The sequence below is a fragment of the Haliotis cracherodii genome, unplaced genomic scaffold (genome assembly GCF_022045235.1).
Source record: "Haliotis cracherodii isolate W230 unplaced genomic scaffold, xgHalCrac1.p SCAF_11, whole genome shotgun sequence".
In the NCBI taxonomy this organism is placed as follows: Eukaryota; Metazoa; Mollusca; class Gastropoda; order Lepetellida; family Haliotidae; genus Haliotis; species Haliotis cracherodii.
The window spans coordinates 5,341,053-5,347,052 of NW_027266266.1; positions in this window are offsets into that span (position 1 = coordinate 5,341,053).

The following is a 6,000-nucleotide window of genomic DNA, read 5'->3' on the forward strand; positions in this document are numbered from 1 at the left end:
CCCAACCCGGCACCATACAAACCACAGCCGCTATGGCAACAACAACCGATCCCAAGCAATCACAACCCGAAAACCTAGACAGTAAGGAAACCACATCCAGACCACAAACACAAGCACGCACGCAAACCACCCCCATGGAATGTGAGGAAACTAAACTTAACAACACAGAAGAATATGAATGCACAACCGAGGAAGACATAAACGAAATAACTCTCTCAACCCCCCAAAAAACCAAAACCTTTAAACACAGGCCTCAGCAAATGTCAAACAACAAACTAAACAACTTAACCATCCTTCTCGCATACATGCTAAAGGAAATAAACCCAAACGCTAGCACTAAAGCTTTCTATACCGTAGCAAATAAGCTTAAACTGACAACCCTTACCTTCGAATTCTTCAGCATAGGCCTCGAATTAGTTAGCCCTACCTCAACCAAGTAAAAACCCCTAGCCTAAATAAAAACCTAACCTCCAAACACTAAAAGCCCAAATAATGGAAGGCCTAAACATATTTCAGTGGAATGCCAATGGACTAAATTCCCACGGCCACGAACTAAAAGCAAAATTTAAACAAGATAAGGGCCCGCACATTGCCTGTATCCAAGAAACCAAATTCTCAAAAAAATCTAAATTTACTCTACCAAACTACAACTCAGTTAGAACAGACCGAGCCAAACCTAAAACCGCTAGAGCCGCAGGAGGATTAATAATACTAATCAGAGAAGACATTAACTATGAAGAAATCAAAATAAACACACCAAACCTAGAAGCAAACGGCATCCAAATAACTCTCAAAAACCAAAAAATAAACATCATTAACGTATACCACTGGGCAGAACAAAAAATTCAAGCTGAGGACCTAAACAAATTACTGCAAATAAGCAATAAATCAACTATATTCCTAGGAGACTTTAACGCTCACCACCCCACCTGGAGCATAGATGAAAAAATAGATAATCATGGCAAACTAATCTCTGAATGGATAGAAACAAATAACCTTGTACTCCTAAACAATAACCAACCAACTAGATACGATAAGAAAAACCATAAAATGTCGGCTATCGACCTAACCATATGCACCCCAGATCTGGCCCAAAGTACTCAATGGGAAGTTCACGACGCCCCACTAGGTAGTGACCACTTCCCTATAAACATTACCATAGGCAATACAAACGTTCCTACCCAAACAGAAAACCTAGAACCAAAATTCAACTATAACCAAGCTAACTGGGACAAATTTCAGGATATCTGCAACCAAGCCAACCTAACCAAACTAGAAAATAAGGACCCAGAAATCTACTGCAAAAACCTAACAGACTACATAATTAACGCAGCCAAAGCATCAATACCTTATAAAACAAATAACGTAGGCAAACCCTCGGTACCATGGTGGAACGAGGAAATAGAACAAACTAGACGCAAACGTAAAACAGCCTTCAATACAGCCAAACGCGACCATAACCATATAACGGTAGCTCACGAACTAAACCACAAGGTCCAAAAACTAGTCAAAATAGCTAAAACCAAAGATTGGAAATTATTTTGTGAAGGAGTAAATAATCGCACAGATGCCAGAACAGTCTGGCGAAAAATCCACGCCATTAGAGGCTTAAAACGTCACAAAAAAACACCCAACATAAACAATTCAACCAACCCTACCGAAAAGGCAAATAACCTAGCAAACCACTTCTCGGCCATAAGCAGCAACAATAACTTCAGCGAAAAATTCCAACAAAAACTTAAAGCAGAAGCCAAACCTACTAAAGTACCAAATAATGATAACCTCGAAATAAACCAACCTTACTCAATGGAAGAACTCCAGTACGTACTCCAAAATAGGAAAAAGGGAACTGCCCCAGGACTAGACCTAACATCCTACCAAATAATCAAAAAACTCCCCCCCAACCTACTCCAGGCACTACTTAAACTATATAACCTAATCTATCAAAACGGACAGGTACCAACTCCCTGGAAACAGGCACTAGTCATCCCTATCCCTAAACCCGATAAACCAACTAACCAGGCAAATTCTTATAGACCAATATCCCTAACCTCAAACCTATGTAAAGTAATGGAATCTATGGCCAAAAATAGACTACAACACTACTTAACTCAAAATAACATCATAAACACAGATCAAAGCGGTTTCACTCCTGGCCGCTCAACCTTAGATAATCTCGCCCGACTAGAACAGGACATAAAGACGGGACAACTCAACAAACAATACACAACAGGCATCTTTCTGGATTTCTCCAAAGCATTCGACATGGTTTGGCACAACGGGCTAATACAAAAACTTAAAAAAATAGGACTAAAAGGACAAATAATAAACTACATTCAGGACTTTCTAAACGAACGTAAAATAACAGTGGGGATAGACCATACTCTATCGGACCAGTGTCCCCTAGAAAATGGCACTCCCCAGGGCAGTATCCTCAGCCCCACACTCTTTAATATAATGATAAACGATCTCTTCGAGGGCCTATCCCCTAAAGTAAACACATCCAAATTCGCGGATGATGGAGCCCTTTGGATCCGCACAAAAAGTATTAATATGGCCCAAAATTTACTCCAAAAATCTCTTAATAAAATACAACAATGGGCTGACAAATGGGGCTTCTCCCTTAACTCAGAAAAAACAACAGGAATAGTATTCAAACATAAAAACATGAAACCCGCCTCCCCAATTCTCCAGCTAAACAACCAAACTATCAAATTTCAAAAACAAACCAAATTCTTAGGACTTATCTTCGATCAACATCTCACCTGGGATGCTCACATCCAAAACCTAACAACTAAATGCAGTAAAGACCTAAACACCCTAAGATGCCTCACTGGCTCAAACTGGGGAGCCTCCAAAGATACCCTCCTCTCACTCTACATATCACTAATTAGATCAAAACTAGACTACGGCTGCGCCATATACAACACCCTAAACAACTCTCTATCTAAAAAACTTGACTCAATACAATATCAGGCTCTCAAACTAATTACACGCACCCAACATGGCACCTCCTACACTTCACTCCAGGCCTTAACAGGAGAAATGCCACTAAGTCTACGCAGGGAACAGCTAAGCTTAAATTTCTGGGCCGCATCCCAATCAAACCCTCTCATCCAAAACCTAATAAACCAAAATATCAGCCCCAAAAACCAAGCTCTAGCTCGTAAACACCCCTTACTTACCCCAATATCTCAAAGAATAACAAACTACCTAAATGAACACCAAATTAAAAATCTTAAACAAAACTGCAAACAATCAAATATCTTCACCCCTAAACTTAAAATACCCAAAATAGACACAACACTAGCTAGCCAAATAAATAAACAAACCGACCCAAACATAGCTAAAACCACCACACTAGCATACATACACGAAAATTGGCCAAATTGGTGTCACATTTACACGGACGGATCTTCAGATCCGACCTCCAAACACACAGGTTTCGGAGTCCATACCACACAACCAACTAAAACTACACAATCCTTCCGACTCCCAAACAACCAATCAATATTCACGGCAGAACTAATGGGCATGGCCTCAGCCCTCCATAGTCAAGAATCCAAAAACCACAATAAAATCCTAATACTTACCGACTCCCTAAGTGGACTGCAAGCCCTCCAAAACAAAAATACCAAAAACCGACCTAAATTAATAAATCTAATACTTAAAAGCTCCAACGACCTAACTAACGCAGGCAAACAAATAACTTTCTTGTGGATACCCGCCCACGTAGGAATATACGGTAATGAAAACGCCGATAAGGCAGCTAAACTATCCCTCAAAATCCCAGAAATAAGCTTAAACTTACCCATCTCAAAATCAGAAATTAAAAGTGTAAATAAGCAAAAAATCACCAAAAAATGGCATAACCTATATCTAAACTCAAATAGCCAAATCAAAAAAGTTCTCAGCAAACCACTAACCAAACCAAAAATTCACCATCCATCAAAAAAAATCGACAGAGTAATCACTAAACTCCAAACAGGACACACCAACCTAAATAACCACCTAAAAAAAATAAAAAAACATACTACAGGTAACTGCCCACACTGCAAACAACTAGAAACCCCAGAACACGCACTCATCTACTGCACACACTACCTAACACATCGAACCGCATTACAAACCACCCTCAATCTAAACCAGGCTCTCACTCTAGAAGCAATACTAAACCCACAAAATAAACTAGAAAACTTCAAGGCCTTAGGCGTATTCTTAATCAAAACGGAACTAATAAAACGCATCTAAAAACACTATAATCCACCAAATCAAAATTACATAAACACACAAAAATCCACCATACCCAGCTCCCTTAGTTCTCCTCCCTTACCCCATCGGCATCTATTCCAAATCTCAAAATTCCCAAATTCTATATAAGCAACCCCTAAAGCCCCCTCTTGGGTTGCACACACCACTTTCGCCCCTTTCGGAAACACATTAAATGGCCTGGCCGGGCCCGTGTGCGAAATACGCATCAGTCGGAAAGCGCACGTTAAATCTCCAAAGTAAGTAAGTAAGTAATATGGAGGAAAAGGTGACCACTTAGTGGAATATAAATCAGATAAACTTGGCGAAACGTTAGCTAAACACTCTTCTTCATTAAGAAACCTTCCTGAATTTCAGAAATTGACACCAGACGCCTTAGGTATTTTCACTACAAGAGTAATATACTGCCCGTGAAGCTCTTCCTGCATTTGCCTGAATCCTGTCTTTCTTTTATATTTAGATTTAGATTTTTTTACCACATTTGGATTTGCTTCTTTGAATAATGCCCTTGTTATCCCTACGTAAGCTAGTGATAATTCAGACCCTTCTAAATATGGACTATCTCGTTAACTAGGTGCGCTGTTAGACTTTATTCACCGTCTGTCTAAAAGTAAACATTTCATTTTTCATGCCTCGAGGCATTTAACAATGTATCTCAAAATCATCAATCTACATGTATACTATATTTTAGAATCCCTTTATGACCTTTCAACTGGTCAAGACAACATCGTCTTCTGTGGTTACCCAAATATGTCGACATTGTGGGCAATACAAAAGCTGATGCACCAGCTATGGCTGCCTTGATTCCACGCTCGGATTAAATATCCTGTATCCAAGGTTACATAGGACATGTTATGCGAACAAAGTCGAAACACAGAGTTACCTTTAGAAAAACTTCATGAGATAAACCCAAGGTTATACCTACCTTGGTTGCCAGTCAAGACATAAGGATGTTGTTTTGTGATGGCCACAGTCGTTATACCCATGACTACTTTTTGATAGATGAGGATCTTCAGTTCTGTACTCACACGCAAAAAGACGCAAATCGAGTATGCAGTATACATGTTATTTATTTTCAAAAGTAAAGACAAAAAATACTAATAGGGCAAGATTGACAAAAAAATTGACTGAAGACAATTTAATGGATTAAAAGACAGATGACATAATTGTTGTTTTTTCAAATGTTAAGGGCTTACACAGTTTCGGGTCAAGACCCAAAATGTCAGTCAATACCAGGTGTGTCCACCATAAGCATTGATCACTGCCACACATCTCCTGTACAATGAGTGGATCATACGATCTGTGAAGGCCCAAGGGATCCTCCTGCACACATCCAGAGCAGCTGTGCGTGGTTAATCGGCAGTTGTAGGGGCTGGGCGCACATTGTGCAGACGCCTTTGAACCTCATCCCCCGAGTTTGCGATGGGGTTCAGATCAGGGCTGAGGGCTGGCCATGGTAGAACATGGATGTTGTGTTGTTGCAGAAAGGCCATGGTAGCTCTAGCAACATGGGGACGAGCGTTGTCCTGCTGGAAAATGTGTTGTTGATGTTGTGCCAAAAATGGAACAACGTGGGGTCTGATCATTTGGTCGATATACCGCTGAGCACTGACGCCGTGTCCCCGACCTTGACTAACATTCAGAAAGCACATGGGTCCCAGTCTCGCATTAAGTCCACTCCCTGCCCATATCATGACGCTAGGTCCACGACATGGATCCCTTTCCACAACG